Below are 16,496 nucleotides of genomic sequence, written 5' to 3'. Positions count from 1 at the left end.
TCTTTAATTAATATGATCCACTATGGACCATGGACCCTTATCCCTAAAACAAGCCCTAGCCCTATAAGGAATAGAATTAGTAAACCCATACCATTCAGGCCCTAACTAGGAGTCTTAAATATATAAATAGGGAACTTAGGAGGCACCTAGAATCCCCACCACAATAATCTCTCACCACCCAAAGAGTTCCAAGAATCCCCTTAGAAGAAATCAAGAAATCAAGAAAGCTTAAAGAAAGATCCTTCATAGCCAAGGAATTAATTAAGGCTAAGAGGTAACCCATGTCTCAACAAAACCTATTTTCATAGCTATGATTCCCCCTTAGGGTTTCCCCCATATTATTGTGTATTGGCGAGATATGATGATGATTATTGATGTTTGACGTGATGATCCCATGAGGGATCTTGATAATCTTGATATTGGGAGATTCTTGATGATTATATGGAGTTCTTGATGATTATGTGTTGATCTTGATAATTGTGTGATGCTCTTGATGTTTATGTGTTATTCTTACCGAATCTTGCAATTAGAAGACGAACCGTATTCTTGTTGATATAAAAGTGATTAGAACCCTAGGTTGTATCGTATGATCTTATTCTTGGATTATCGGGTGGGGAAATCGCATGTTTGGGATGTTGATTATATTTAGAAAAGCATGATAGGTTATGTGCCGTTCATTTCTTGTATTTGATTCGTTAATTGTTTACGTGTTGTCGTTAATTGCGTTGTAAAGTGTCTAAGCATGGTTTCGGGTTCCACAACGGTTCCCGGGGCGTAAAGTGTGTGAAAAGATTCAGTGGGGGGTAGGGGACCCGCCACCTACCCACGGCCGTGAAACACCGCCCGGCAGCGGGTAGCCGGCGGGCGGGCAGCTGCCCGCCGGCGACCCGCTGCCCGGAACAGTAATTCCCGCGGGCAGCCGGCGGGTGGCCCCCCACCCACCGGCTACCCGCTGGAAATTTCCCCAATTCGGGATCCCGGCTTCCCCGTTTGATGTTCCCCCGATCCCCGTGGTGTCCCAACGGACTCCGTTCATCGTGCCTATGTCTAGTTTGATATTTCGGGTGCCGTTCGTAGGTTTACGAGTCTATTATATTGCATGCTAGTTGAATTGGTATCCCGTTGACCTAGGTGGTAGAAGTATGAACCCCTTAGGACTATTCCTAGTATGTGATGAGTCACGCATAGGTTTTGTTATACGTTTTCTCCCCCTTCCCAATGTGTAATGTGGGTTGCATGTGCTTGCAATGTGTTATGTGTGTGTGTTACCCCAATTCGGTTGCGATCGGATTGGTTATCCTGAGCTGCGGTTCAGAAGCTGGCTGCGGTCAGATTGATACTCTTGGGCTGCGGTCCACCGTTTGGTTGCGATCAAACGTTTCTATACGAGCTGCGGTTCGTCCTTTTTCCTGGCTGCGGTCAGATGACATTCTCTTGGGCTGCGGTCCACTATTTGGTTGCGATCAAACACTATGATGAGCTGCGGTTCATCGGTCGGTTGCGATCGACCCCTCCGTGCTGCGATACGGGGCAGGGTGCTGCGGGGCCGTGTCAGAGCTATATGCGCTGACCCTCATGTATGGGCATGCGATTGGTCCTGTGGCGCCAACAAAGTGTGTTATGTGTTGTGACATGGACGAGTTGTGATTACGAGTGTCTTGGGGGATGTGACTATGGGATTTATATTGGGGATTGTTCATGTTGGGTTATGATCATTGTTTATGCTTTGCCTTATCTGCCTTATCTGTTGTAAACTGCATATGCTCGTTATAACTGTTGCTTGTGTCTGGCCTTATCTGTCGAGTCATTTCCCGTTTTAAAGCTAGAGTTCGTAGGATATATCTTCATGCTCAAAATGGTTTTCGTATATCTATATATATCTCTATATGTATTGTATTTCAACGCGTTGGAGTGGGTTACCAGCATCTCTCGCTGAACAGATATATTTGGCTTTCAGGCACAGAAGATTAAGTCACTGGAGTGCGCTAGAACTTAGAAGTAGATAGTTTCCCTTTTGGCCTGCGTGCCGCGTTTACGTATTTACGCTTTGAGGATATTAGTTAGTTAGCCTGTGCACTTGGGTTCTCTAGCCCAGGTGTGGCATAGCTCCCCGAATGCTTGTATTTATATCTTGGGATTTAATAAGATTCTACCTTTATTATAAGTTTTAAATGTCTTGAAAATCTGGGGTGTTACACACCGCGCGTCTTAAGGTTCCTAAGTCCTATGTTCCTAAATACTTAAAGTTCAAGCCTATTGTCTCAAAGTCTAGTCTTAAGAGTCTTATCCTAGGGTCAAACTTAGGCTCTGATACCAACTGTAACACCCCAAAATTTTAAAACTTTTGAAACTTATATAATAAAGGTAAGTTCTCATTAAATCCCAAAACATAATATAAATAGTACAGGGTGTTATGCCACACCTGAGCTAGAGAACTCCGGTGCACAGGCTAACTAACTAATATCCTCAATAATGTAAATGCATAAGCATGGCACGCAGGCCGAAAGGGAAGCTATCTACTTCTACGCTCCAAGATTCTAGCGCGCTCCAGTGTCTACTCCTCTGTGCCTGAAAGCCAAATATATCTGTTCAGCGAGAGATGCTGGTAACCCACTCCAACGCGTTGAAATACAATACATATAGTCATATATATAGATATAAGGAAAACCATTTTGAAGCATGAAGATATATCCTAAGAGACTCTAGCTTTTAAAACGAGGAATAGACTCGACAGATAGGGATAAGCACAGTCAACAGTTATACAATTCACAAGCATAGAGAGACAGACTCGACAGATAGAGATAAGCACAGCCAATAGTCATAACCAAGCATATACGGTTTACTAGCATGTATCCTATGGTCACGTTTTCATAACATTCGTAACGTCAAACCATCCATATCTCATCACATAGCACACTTTGTTGGCGCCACAGGACCAATCGCATGCCCATACATGAGGGTCAGTGCATATAGCTCTGACACGGCCCTGCAGCACCCTGCCCCGTATCGCAACACGGAGGGGTCGATCTCAACCGACCGATGAACCGCAGCTCATCATAATGTTTGATCGCAACCAAACAATGGACCGCAGCCCAAGAGTAGTCATCTGACCGCAGCCAGGAATATGAACCGCAGCTCATGTAAAACGTATGATCGCAACCAAACGGTGGACCGCAGCCCGAGAGTGTAAATCTGACCGCAACCAGCTTCTGAACCGCAGCTCAGGAATAACCAATTTGATCGCAACTAAATTGGGGTATCACACATAACACATAGCAAACACATGCAACCCACATTGACACATTGGGAAGGGGGAGAAATCGTATAACGAAACCTATGCGTGGTCATCCACATACTAGGAATAATCCTAAGGGATTCATACTTCTTTCACCTGGGCCAACGGGATACCAATTCAACTTGCATGCGATATATAAGACTCATTTATCCTACGAACGGTACCCGAAACATCAAACTAGACTTAGGCACGATAAACGAAGTCCGTTGGGACACCACGGGCGTCGGGGGAACATCAAACGAGGAGGCCGGGATCCTGATGTGGGGTAATTTCCAGCGGGTAGCCGGTGGGTGAGGGGTCACCCGCCGGCTGCCCGCCCGGTGGCAGACTTCCGGGCAGCGGGTGCCCGGCGGGCAGTCGGGCTGCCGGCGGCATCCATCCTGGCCGCGAGTAGGTGGCGGGTCCCCTACCCCCACCTACACCCCACTGACTCTTTTTCACCAATAACGCCCCGGGAACCTATGTGGAACCCGAAACCATGCTTAGACACTTTAAAACGCAATTGATGGCAACACGTAGACATTTAACAGATCAAAAGCGAGAAAGATACGGCACATATCCTATCATGCTTTCTAAACATAATTAACACCCCAAACATGCGAATTCCCACCCAACACATTAAGAATAACATCATACGAGTTTCACGTTGCATCCTAGGGCTCTAATCACAATTAAATCATCAAGAACGTAACCCATCTTTTAATCATCAAGGAACAATACAATTTATCAAGAATATCTCATAATCGTCAAGAATCTGAATTCCCCAAGAATATCACACAATCATCAAGAAACCCTTTTCATCATCAAGATTATCAAGATAAAACCATATCACCAATTATCAAGATCACATCATCAATATAAACAATTCATCAAAACACAAGAATATAGAGGGATGCCTAAGAGGGAGATCATAGCTAAGAAAATAGGTTTTGTTGAGACATGGGTTACCTCTTAGCCTTTAATTAATCCCTTGGCTATGAAGGGTCTTTCTTTAAGCTTTCTTCTTTCTTGATTTCTCCTAAGGGAATTCTTGGAACTTCTTGTGTGGTGAGGGATTATTGTGGTGGGGGTCCTAGGTGCCTCCAATGTTCCCCTATTTATATATTTAAGAGTCCAAATTAGGGCCCAAATACTATAGGCTTGCTAACTATATTCCTTTTAGGACTAGGGATTGGGTTTAGAGATGAGGGCCCACGGACTATGGTGGGCCTTTTCCTAATTAATTATTGTAATTTAATTCTTTTTTTGGGTAATTGGTTAAGTGATTAATTGGTTTTAGGGATCGTAACACGGGGTGTTACAATAGTATTGATCATATTTTGAGGGGTATGAGCTTCTCTAGTTTGTTTTCCAGCTTGACATGCACCGCGTACTCCGGCTGTTTCTACCTTGATGTTGGGTAGACCTCTTACACCCTCAATCTTGATTAGCTTTTCCAGAGAGCGATAATTTAAGTGACCCATTTTTTGATGCCATAATTTTGATTCTTTTATGCTGGACCTGTAACAAAAGGAATCGTTGGTAAGTATATAGCAATTATCAGAAGAGCGTTTACCTTCCATGACGCAGTTTTTTTGATAGTCTGTAACATTGCAGCTGTCCTTGGTGAAGCAGACTTTCTATTCCTGATCACATAATTGGCTTATGCTTATAAGATTTGCATGAAGGCCTTTGACCAGAAGAACTTGTTTTAGTTTGGGTAGCCCTGTGACATTTAGAGTACCAATTCTAGTGATCTTTCCCTTAACTCCGTCGCCGAAAGTCACTTCTCCTGTACTTCCTTTTATATTGTTTAGGAACTTAGCATCTCCTGTCATATAAAGTGAACACCCACTATCAAAGTACCATCTTTCTTTTCTGTTAGTACTTGTAGAGTGGAAGGAGACATTGCAGACGAAATCACTTTTCTTCACCCAGATTTGCTCAACAAATGGGGTGATAGACTTTTTGGTGTATTTCTCAACACGTTGGTCGTTGTAGAAATAGAAGCACTCTGGTTTCGTATGTCCACGTACCCTGCAATAATGACATATAGGATTATAAACTCTAATCTCGGTAGCCTTTTTACTTGGAGCAAATTTGACTTGACGTTGAGCTGTACTACTTTCTGGACTATCTTGATCTGCTCCAGTGACTGAATCCGGGCTTGTGGCTTTGACGAAAACTGTGGCAGCTTTATCCTTTCCTCCTGAGTATCCTAACCCATACTTCGTGGATGCCTTTCGACCAAAATCCAAAATTTGGTCTAAGGTGGATGTGTTATCCATCATTTTTATCTTGCGTTTGAGTTGCTCCAGCTCATTTTTGAGTTCTTCCAGCTCATGTTTGAGAGTTTCTTCTTTCTTGTGATTAGCTTCAATGATGCTGTCCCTGTCAGATATTTTAGATAGATACACCTTTTTGGCATTTTCTAGGATGCTAACCTGACTGGACAAAGATCTATTAACTTTTACAATAATTTCCCATTTAGCATACAATTTCCTATATTCTACTTCAAACGAAGGAGCAGGAAAATCTTGATCTTCTGATGACACATACTCTTCAATTTCAGATTCTTCACCAGTTATCGAGTCAGGCACAGTAGTAGTGAGGGCTGTGAAGGCAACAAAGTTCCCCGAGATCTCATCTGGATGAGATCCTGGATCAGTTTCTGGTTCATCATCATCACTCCAGGTAAGAGCGACTTTCATCGACTTCTTCTGTCTTAGGTAGGTTGGACATTCAGCTTGCACATGACCATATCCTTCACATCCATAACACTTGATCCCTTTGCCTCCGGTTTTTCTTTGGATTGAGAGTTTTTTATGTGCCTGATTGTTGGTTGGACGAGTTTGATTTTTGATTTTTGATTGTTCCGAATAGCACTCGACCCCGATCCTTTTTTACTTTGAAACTTGCCAAATTTTCCAGTTTGTCGTTGTTTTACCTGTTGCAACAATTTAGAAAAACCTTTAGTTAAGAAAACTACTGGATCATCACTTACCTCATCTGGATCAGAAACTGCTCCAGCGTCTTCGACAGAGAAAGCTACGGTTTTTCCTTTTGTTTCAGGGCCGCCTAAAATTTCCATCTCATAGGTTTGTAGACTTCCCATCAATTTCTGTACAGTTTTCTTTTACCATCCATCGTGCTCCTGAATAGCTGTAACTTTCATGCGAAACCTTGGAGGGAGTGAGCGAAGAATCTTTTTAACAAGTCTTTCTTGAGTGATTGGCTTGCCTAAGATGCTTGCCCTATTGGCTAGTTCTTGCACCCGAGCATGAAAATCCACTATAGTTTCATCATCTTTCATCTTTAGATCTTCAAAGTCTGTTTGAACCATTTGTAGTTTGGATTGTTTAACCGATGCGGTTCCTTCATAGGTAGTTTCTAAGGCATCCAAAGCTTCTTTAGCCGAATCACACCCTGCAACAATAGTAAACTGACTTTCATGCATTAAAGAGAAAATAGTATCTAAAGCTTTATGATTGTAGCCGGCGGTAGTCATCTCAGTCTCTGTCCATTCTTCCTCTGGTTTGAAGGCTGGAGGATCTCCTGTATTGTCTCCATCTTTGGTAGGATGAGACCAACCAGTGAGAACAGCCCTCCAGACCTTCTCCCCTTGAGCTCGTAGATGCATTTTGGTGCGGCCCTTCCAGTACGCATAGTTGTCACCTGTTAGTTCAGGAGGTGCTCTATGTCGTTCCATGCTGTAAGACTCAATGCACAGTGAGCAACAAGTAAACCAGGCAAGCAGAAATAAAAAACAGATACTGAGATCTTGAGTTCAAAAAACACGTGATAGCCAGATCGGTTAGACTAGTAATTTAAGTCCCCAAGCTCTGATACCAATTGAAAAAGAACGTGAGTCTTGAATGCAAGATTTAGCTTAAGAAATTAATTTTATTTCAATTATAAAGCTGGACTAGATGCAATCTTATTCCAGATATAATAAAGAACATAAAATAAATAGTAATAAAGGAAAGCATGCACCAAGATATGTTCACGCAGTTCGGAGCCTCACTCCTACGTCTGCGGGGCCACTCACATCAACCCAAATCCACTATGATAAAAATGGAGTACAAGAGGAGAGTTAATTACACACTAGAGTATAACCTATAACTACTCCAGTGGATCCGATGTGCAGGCAATCTTCATTGCTTCATGATCTGATTACGAGCCATTCTTCACACTCAACAGTACAGTATATATTTGGTATAGATGAACCAAGACTTTCAGAGTAAAACAATGTGAAAGAGTGCGTGAGTGAACGCTAATCAAAGTAGCATTTTATATAGGTAGTAAAGGATCCTTTGATCCTCAAAACAAGCACTCTTCCCATCCTTGATTTCGACTGCTCCAGTAGATTTAGATCTCCCCTTAAATAGGGTCTTGAATAAATAATTTGAATAAGCTTCATACCTCCTAAATTACTTTCTTGCGCTGATCCAGTCAACTACTCCAAACACTATGACTAGTCCAGCAACTAATCCAGAACTACTTTGACAACTAATCTAAACCAATATTATGAGGTTTAAATGTGCAACATATTTACACTTACAAAAAGCAAATTCAATCACAAATAAACAAATCAAATAAAATATTTTTGATTACCAAATCACCCCCATGTTTGGCTATTAGTCTTGTTTGTTTTCCACAAAATTACAAGATTTGGTACAAAATAAACTAAAAGTCATTCTCCACAACTTCAAATATGTCATTCTAACTCAATTGGAGAGGACTTGTCAGTTTTGAACTTCATAAGGTTGGAAGACCTTATCATGTATTTCTTTGCCACCTTAGTTCTTGACTTAGTGAGTCCAATTGACTTTTGTCCCTTTGATTTGGGCAGAGGTTGAACTTTCTTGTGTTTTTTTTTTCTTTTTTTTTTTTTTTTTTTTTTTTTTTGCCAGGGATGTATTACAAGTGTCAGCAACATTGATCCTGACTCGCCCTACTTCTCCTTCATTTCCATTATGTTGTGTTGTGTTATCCATTTCCTCAAACTCTAATTGACCTATACAAATTATCAAAACAGTGTAAGTAGTCTCAACTGACAGTTCCTGAACATTGCTTTGACAATATACCAATGACCTATATATAAATGAACACAAATGACCTATATAAATTTAAAACAACTAACAAGAAATACCTAATGGTGTGATCTCTATTTAACTAGTCTCAACTGGCAGTTCCTGAACATTACTTTGACAATTTCCAATAATATTGTCTCCAATATTGAGTAATGGATCAACTATAGAGTAATAAATGAACCAATTAGTAAATATAATGGAAGTTTGATTGCATATGTCCTATTAAAATGGAAGTATGTAATTACCTCTAAATATTTGAAAACCTATATTTGGAATTCCTTGGACTGGACAGTCAAATAGTCTAAGTAGCTCATCATCTTCAGCACTGTCAAATGGTTGGGTATTAACTGGAATTTCTTCTGCCACAACATCTTTCTAGTACCAAAATTAATAGAATGCACTACATATCTGTAACTGAAATTTTAAATTAAATAGGTTGTATAAATTACCTGGTCTGCATTTGCATTATCTATTTGGTTGAGTATTAACTGGAATTTCTTCTGCTACAGCCTCTCTCTAGTACCAAAATCAATAGAATTAATTAGAGATCTCTAACTGAAATTATAAATTAACATGTTGTATAAATTAGATGGTCTGCATCTGCATTGTGTGATTTTTTATGACACCTTCTGGTATTATGGCCTTTTTGTTTGCATTTTGAACAGTGAAGACTGACAAGCTTTCTAGACAGATGAATTTCATCACTTTTTGATTCATCAGTAGATTTCATCCTGAGCTTCTTTGGCCTCCCTACTTTGGCAGTGAAAAGAGGTGGAAGTGGAGGTTGTCTGTCACTAATTGGCTAGTCATGAGACCCAGCCATTGGTTGAATAGAACTATCATATGTCTTCAAATATGTTTCAATCTTGTAACAGGAATCCACATAGTCATACACTGATAACTCTTTCACCCAATAGCAGGAATCCCAACATATGTCTTTGATAAGCCCAATATCCTCTTGCTTGTTTTTCAAACACTTCTATTTTTTTTTTTTTTGTTATGACTACATAGAGCATTCCTAACCAGTTACTAGCTTGTTTTCTGCACTCAAACAACCTAATCATCACTTGTTTTTTCAGAATCTCAAGGCAGTTAATCATTGGACTATCCCTTGCATCCAATATCATTGCATTGAAGCATTCGCAGATATTGTTTACAAGCATATCACACTTTGGAGTTGGGGAGAAATTAGACCTAGTCCACTATGTAAGATGTTTGTCACCTAACCAACTAAAAGCATCAATACCCAATGCTTTTAGCTCAGTCATTGCTTTAGTGAAACTAGTGATAGTTGTGGCCCTAGCTGCTTTCCAAAGTGCATCCTTAATTGGATGCCACCAAATCCTGCAACTTTCATGTTAGCATGGAGGTGTCTAACACAATACATATGGCTTACCATAGGTAACAACTCTTCAAAAGCTGGAACAAGATCTTTTTGCTTGTCATATATAAATGTGTAATCTTCTTCACCAGCAAAACCCAACATAAGGTCCCTTTTCAACAGCTCTAAAAACCAGCACCATGAGTTTTTAGTTTCTCCTTCTACAATGGCATAGGCAATTGGAAATATGCCTTCATTACCATCAACACCAATTACAGTCAGTAGAATCCCTCCAACTTTACCCTTAAGATGACAACCATCAACCCCAATGATTGGTCTACAATACTTAAACCTTTCCTTACATGCATCCCAACATAAGTACATTCTCATAAATCTCCTCTTACCCCCTTCATAGGTCAAATCAAACGGCTTCACAACACAAGTAGTGTTTGGATTTATTTTTTTTATTTTTTTCCAATTTCCATACAATATATCCAAATTTTGTTAAAATTTTCCTCTATTTCCCCCTTGATTTCACTTCTTAGCCTTGATCATTACTTTGAAAGCTTGTCTTTTACTTAGGCCAATATGGTCTTCAGTGCAAACCTTTTCCCTAAACTCCCTAAGCGTCTAATTACTGTTCCCACCTATTACATTTTTCTATCTTTTTCCACTAGCCCCATCATCTGAAAGATTTACTGCATTATCATTTTGGATTGTCTTACCTTGCTTTTCAGCCTCAACATTTGTAGGAACTTCAACCCCTCCACATTCAACCTGGGATCAACATGCTTCACAAAATCTTGGTCATCAGCCTTGTCATTTTCATATTCACTTCCCTCAAACTCCTCTAACTCATCATTTGCAGAATACCCTTTTTTTTCTAGGGATGGCAACGGGACGGGACGGGGAGCGGGAAATGGGATCCCCGTCCCCGGCCCTGAAATAGCTCCCCGTTCCCCGGCGGGGATTTTTCAAGGACGGGAATCCCTGCCCGTTTTTTGAATTATACCAATACCAATGAAAAAAAGACTAATATTATCAAAATTTTAAATTGTTAAGTTTTGAATCCTTAAACATACCTACATAACAAAACAAAATGAACTTCAAATCTTCGATCATACAACTCAAGAAAACTGCTAAGCACATGAAAGTCCATATTAAATTAAACCTCAACTTATTGCCCAAATTATTGAGTCAACATAATCATGAATGATATCTTTATGAATTAATATTTAATCCCCTTGCAAAATGAATTCCTTTGGGTGCACCATTGCTCATCACAGAGAATAAGCATGACCAATGCTATAAACTTATAGGGTTAACAGGCTATGAGAATAAAGATTTTGAATCTTTTGTTTTTAAGGTTTTTTTTTTTTATTAATGCCAAGCACCTTGTGCTCAAATGGCATGTAGTGACCTCTCCCATGTGGAAAGTCATGAAATCGAGTCTCAGTGGAGGCGTTGTTGACTCTTTGTGCTTTTCATTAGGTTGAGAAAGTATGTTTGAACAGATACTACAATGTAATAGAGTCAATAGCATTCAAAAAAAAGTTTTTTTTATTAATATTATATATAATATTATACGGGAAATCGGGGATGGGGTCGAGGGGGGAATTCCCTCCTCGTCCCCGTCTGTAATACCCCATATTTTCAAGATCTTTAAAAATTATAAAATAAAGGTGAAATCTCATTAAATCCCAAACAGAGTACGAGAGTACGGGGTGCTATGCCACACCTGAGTTAGAGAACTCAGGTGCACAGGCTAACTAACTAGTGTCTCAATAATATAAATGCATAAACATGGCACGCAGGCCGAAAGGGAAGCTAACTACTTCTACGTTCCAAGCTCTAGCGCACTCGAGTGACTTATTCTTCTGTGCCTGAAAGCCAAATATATCTGTTCAGCGAGAGATGCTGGTAACCCACTCCAACGCGTTGAAATACAATACATATATACATATATACATAGGTATACGAAAAGTCATTTCGAAGCATGAAGATATATCCTACGAGACTCTAGTTTTCAAATCAGGGAACCGACTCGACAGATAGGGATACACACAATCAGTAGTCATAATCAAGCATGAACAATTCTCACATAGGGAACAGTTATAGATAAGCACAACCAATGATCACAAATAAGCATTACTAGTAAGAGTCCTATGGTCACGTTTCCATAACAGTCACATCATCAATTCTTCTCGTCATGTCACATAGCACACTTTGTTGGCGCCACAGGACCAATCGCATGCCCATACATGAGGCTCAGCGCATATAGCTCTGACACGGCCCCGCAGCACCCTGCCCCGTCTCACATTACGGAGGAGCCGATCGCAACCGACTAATGAACCGCAGTTCTATATAATATTTATATACCTGACCGGTCTTTACCAGCCTGGTTAACAGTTGGGATGGTTCTCAGCCCATTCAACTGCCCGTATAGTGGACCTTTGTCCTATATAATATTTATATACCTGACCGGTCTTTACCAGCCTGGTTAACAGCCGGTATGGTTCTCAGCCCATCCGACTGCCCGTATAGTGGAACTTAGTCCTATATAATATTTATATACCTGACCGGTCTTTACCAGCCTGGTTAACAGCCGGTATGGTTCTCAGCTCATCCGACTGCCCGTATAGCCCGATTGATCTCAACCAAATCGGGGGTAACATGCACACATAACACTTAGCAAGCACATGCAGCCCATATTAGCACACTGGGAAGGGGGGAAAACGTATAACGAAACCTATGCGTGGTCATCCACAACTAGGAATATTCCTAAGGGGTTCATACTTCTCATACCTGGGTCAACGGGATACCAATTCAACTAGCATGCAATATATAAGACTCATACAACCTACGAACGGTACCCGAAACATCAAACTAGACATAGGCACGATAGACGGAGTCCGTTGGGACACCACGGGGATCGGGGAAACATCAAACGGGGAAGCCGGGGTCCCGAGTGTGGGAATTTCCAGCGGTTCTCCATCCAATTGTTGTTCAGCGCTCGGTAATTGACTTTCCTCCTTTACCTGCCACTAATCCCCTTTCTCACAATACAGTCAACTTCATAGGTTTAAGTTCCACCCATATATCCATTGGGAGGAATGTCGAAAATGTGGTGAACTCGATCAGCGGGGTACACATTTGCATTGAAAACCGTTTATTCAATGTGTGATGCGAATCCGTTCCAAGATAGCATGGAGATGGAAATTCTTCAAACCCTTGACCATGCACCCAAACATAGTTAGGACGATGGGGTTCAAGAAGTACACTGAGAATGGTATCATTCACATCCTTCTTGAATTTTTGCATAAAAATATCTTGGGAAAGCATTTCCCAGATGAAGTACCCTCGCATGGGTAACTCAACAACTTGTATCATCCTTGAAATAAATTTATAACAAAAAAAAAAGTCCACCTGGTATTCAACCAAAGAGTATTCTCCGTAATAGTAAAGGCGTCACCAAAGTAGCCAGTTTCGAAAATTCGCAATTCATTAAAGACTGCGTAAGGAGAATAATCATCATCTGAAGAAGTTGGGAGGAAGTACTTGACTCCCGATGAACTAGAAGCAGATCGCCTCTATAGGGGACTACAACACCCGTATGCCTCAGAGAATGGGCACTAGGAATGCTAGTTTGGGAGTTATACCACGACACATATCCAATGTCCTGCGACTTCAACAACAATTTGGCTGAAGTCAAGACTACAATCTGCAATGCCCTCCCATTGGAGTTGCCAGGGCTTCACTGAAGTTGCGGAATTTTCTCCAAAGTTGTCTACGTATAAACCCAGACAAAGGAGCATAACTGTCGATCTATTATAACATAGTTTCATTGGTAAGAAAAAATAGGAACGGAGGTACTCAACAATAAGGACATTCAGCAATATTAGAAGACATTTTTCCTTTTGAAAGATATTGAAAAGAAATTTTGTAATTTTTTTATAGAGTTTTTAAAATAAATTTTGTAAGTGTTATAAATTAGGATGTTTCTTCATGCAAATTGTACGTTCAAAACCATACAAAAAGCAAGTAAGGTGAACTCAGGAAACGCAGGGGACTAATTTCATTAGATAACCGATGTTATATATACATATACAAAGTAGGAAAACTGTAATGAAAGTGCTTTCATCAAAGTAGGATAATGGCCATAAAGACCCAATATTTACAACACTCCCCCTTGGCCATCTTACTGTATTCATGCCTTATTAAAAACCTTGCTAGGAAAATTCTGTAGGAAAAATCTAGTCGAGGAAAAAATACATGAGGTAATTTTAATATATGTGTTATACAGGGTTACCTCATTAAAAACATTAGGCTAAGAAAATCCAGTGGGAAAAAACTTAGCTAAGGAAAAGAATACAACTATAAATCAATCATAAACTTTTAGGGCATAATATTTAGGATTTCAGGGTTTGCGACTCTCCCCCTTTGACGTCACTATATCACACTCATGCCTCGTTAAAAACCTTACTAGAAAAATCCAGTGGAAAAAAACCTGATGAGGAAAAGAGTACATGATGTGTTCTCATGTGTTGCACTAGCTACCTCATTAAACAAACTTTAATTAAGAGACTTATATCAAAACACAATCAAATTAAAGAAAATGAGTACAACTGTTGTCTTCAGGACACAATCTTCCAGATTAATTCAAGTAAATGTCACTCCCCTAAAGATAACAATCTTCAAAGTCTACACGTTTTAATATCATAAAACATTGTTCCAAGATAAGTGTAGAAGAGAAATATAGTACAATCTCCAAGATTGTCACTAGAGTGAACATTCTGTATAAGATCCTCGTGACTCTTTTGGAGCTCACATGTGTTGCATCTTGACAATATATATACTCTTTCAAATATTCTTAAACATACCCATTTATTATTCGTGCAACACAAGCTTTATTGTTCACATATAGGAAAGTGTGGGTAAAACAAAACATAACCAGTTTGGGACTTGGCATTATGGGGATCAAATAAAAACAACCAGTACCAAAATAGCCCATTGAAAAAACCATATTTTGGTTTCTCATAGTGATGCCAAAATCCTTGTAACTCGAAGATACTGAGGGATATGTTAAATACCATTCCAAAATTTCATTTTTGAAGGAGCACTAAATGTTGCTAGCAATTTCATCACAGACACAATATCAGGCCTGATGCGATTATAGAACTTCTGGTCCTAAATTCGTGCTCCAATGACAATGAAGTAATGGGCTTTTGGTCCCAAAGTATTCTCATTATCTTCTTCGAGTCTAAATGGTTCATTATCTACTTGGTGATAGGATAACCATTAGTGCGATAAGTAAAAGATACTTATCTATTTAAAACATCTTGAAGACATTTTTCAATCTAGGCTAACTGGTGTGAAAAATTCCCTCAAGGAAAAGCTCAATCTTCAAGTCGAGATAATACTTGAGTTTCCCAGTCTTCATTTCAAACTCCGTCTTTAAGCATGATCTAATATCATTAAGCTCTTTATACATTCAATCGTACTTACACAATCGACATAGACTGAGATAATAAATAAATAACTCCATTAGCAACTTTCTAACAAGCACATATTTATATTTACATATTCCTACTTCAGGAGGAAATTGTACATTCACTTGCTTACTACTACAAGTCAAGTAAAGCCTTTGTAATTCAACAAAATACATTGCAATTTTCATTTCTTTTCTCATTCTAAGAATTACAAATCCGTCAAGGATTTTTCCAAATAAAAATTAGCGTTTAATGACCTACAATTATGTGGTCATGACGTCCATCAACTACATATCTAAATTTATTATTATTATTCTGCCAATGATATTATGTAGCAGAACTTAATGTCATCTATCTTGGGAGACTATATTTGATCAAAATCAATCAAGGGTCTCTGCGTGAACCCGAGACTACAAAGCTCGCTTTAGATCACACCATCTCATTATTCTCGTTTCTCTTTCGTACAATCACCCATTTGTAACCTACAGGTTAACATTCAATGGTGTACATATTTATAAAGAAAATACATTTACCAGCGAGTTGAGCTATGTATGCCTTAATTGATCCTTTATACATTAAACAGTCATGGCACTACTAGTGCCTAGCTCTAGATCCAGATTATCATATAATGAGAGCAATTTGTAAAGGTAATTGTGTTGTCGACAACTATAAGATTTTATCATAAATATCTCCCATATTTATAAAAGTAATGACAATTTCTAAAACAACCAAATTCTAGACATTTCCCAAAAATATTTAGATCTGGTCGTTCCACACCCCTAGTATGATTATTCCGTGCACCTATAAGTTTACTGGGGTTTTCGACATCTGGACGAACATCTTCAGGACATGATTCTTTAAGATATTTCAATAGTGACAATGTTTCTTTACTATATCTAGTATTATGATTCTTATCTCTTACACCGATATATCTCCTACACTTCCGGCGTCAAGGAGTATCGATAGATATATTTGGTCTAAGTTGGGGATTATATATGTGACCTAGTGACTCTTTTTTTTATCAACATGATCAATAGATATATTTGGCAGATTATTTGCTAATGTCGCAAATAGATTATCTTCTGAACTTTTAGTTCAGTATAACTAGTATGTGGATTTCTTAACTAATGAAGATCTTTCCATTCCATGTAACTTCTCGGCATTTCATTAAACTATTTGGACTCATATCTCCCCCTAATGCTGTGAACCAATCTTCATAAAGTATGCAGTAAGTGTATCTATTGATCCCCTATTAAGGTCTCTAGGTATTTAGAAAACAGACCAAGGTTTATAAACAACATTTATACCCAACTTCATTT

General features: G+C 39.3%; 1 long non-coding RNA gene across 1 annotated transcript; it reads left to right on the top strand.

Moving 5' to 3' along the window:
• The first annotated feature begins 4,328 nt into the window (after positions 1-4,328).
• Positions 4,329-16,340, top strand: LOC109188724. The gene is made up of 3 exons (XR_002055483.1): positions 4,329-4,339; positions 9,967-9,969; positions 16,252-16,340. It is a non-coding gene; the product is annotated as an uncharacterized LOC109188724 (long non-coding RNA).
• Positions 16,341-16,496: the final 156 nt, after the last annotated feature.

The sequence above is a fragment of the Ipomoea nil genome, unplaced genomic scaffold (assembly GCF_001879475.1).
Source record: "Ipomoea nil cultivar Tokyo-kokei standard unplaced genomic scaffold, Asagao_1.1 scaffold1474, whole genome shotgun sequence".
Taxonomy (NCBI): domain Eukaryota; kingdom Viridiplantae; phylum Streptophyta; class Magnoliopsida; order Solanales; family Convolvulaceae; genus Ipomoea; species Ipomoea nil.
Note: the sequence above shows the minus strand (reverse complement) of the source record. Positions and strands in the feature narration are given on the sequence as shown.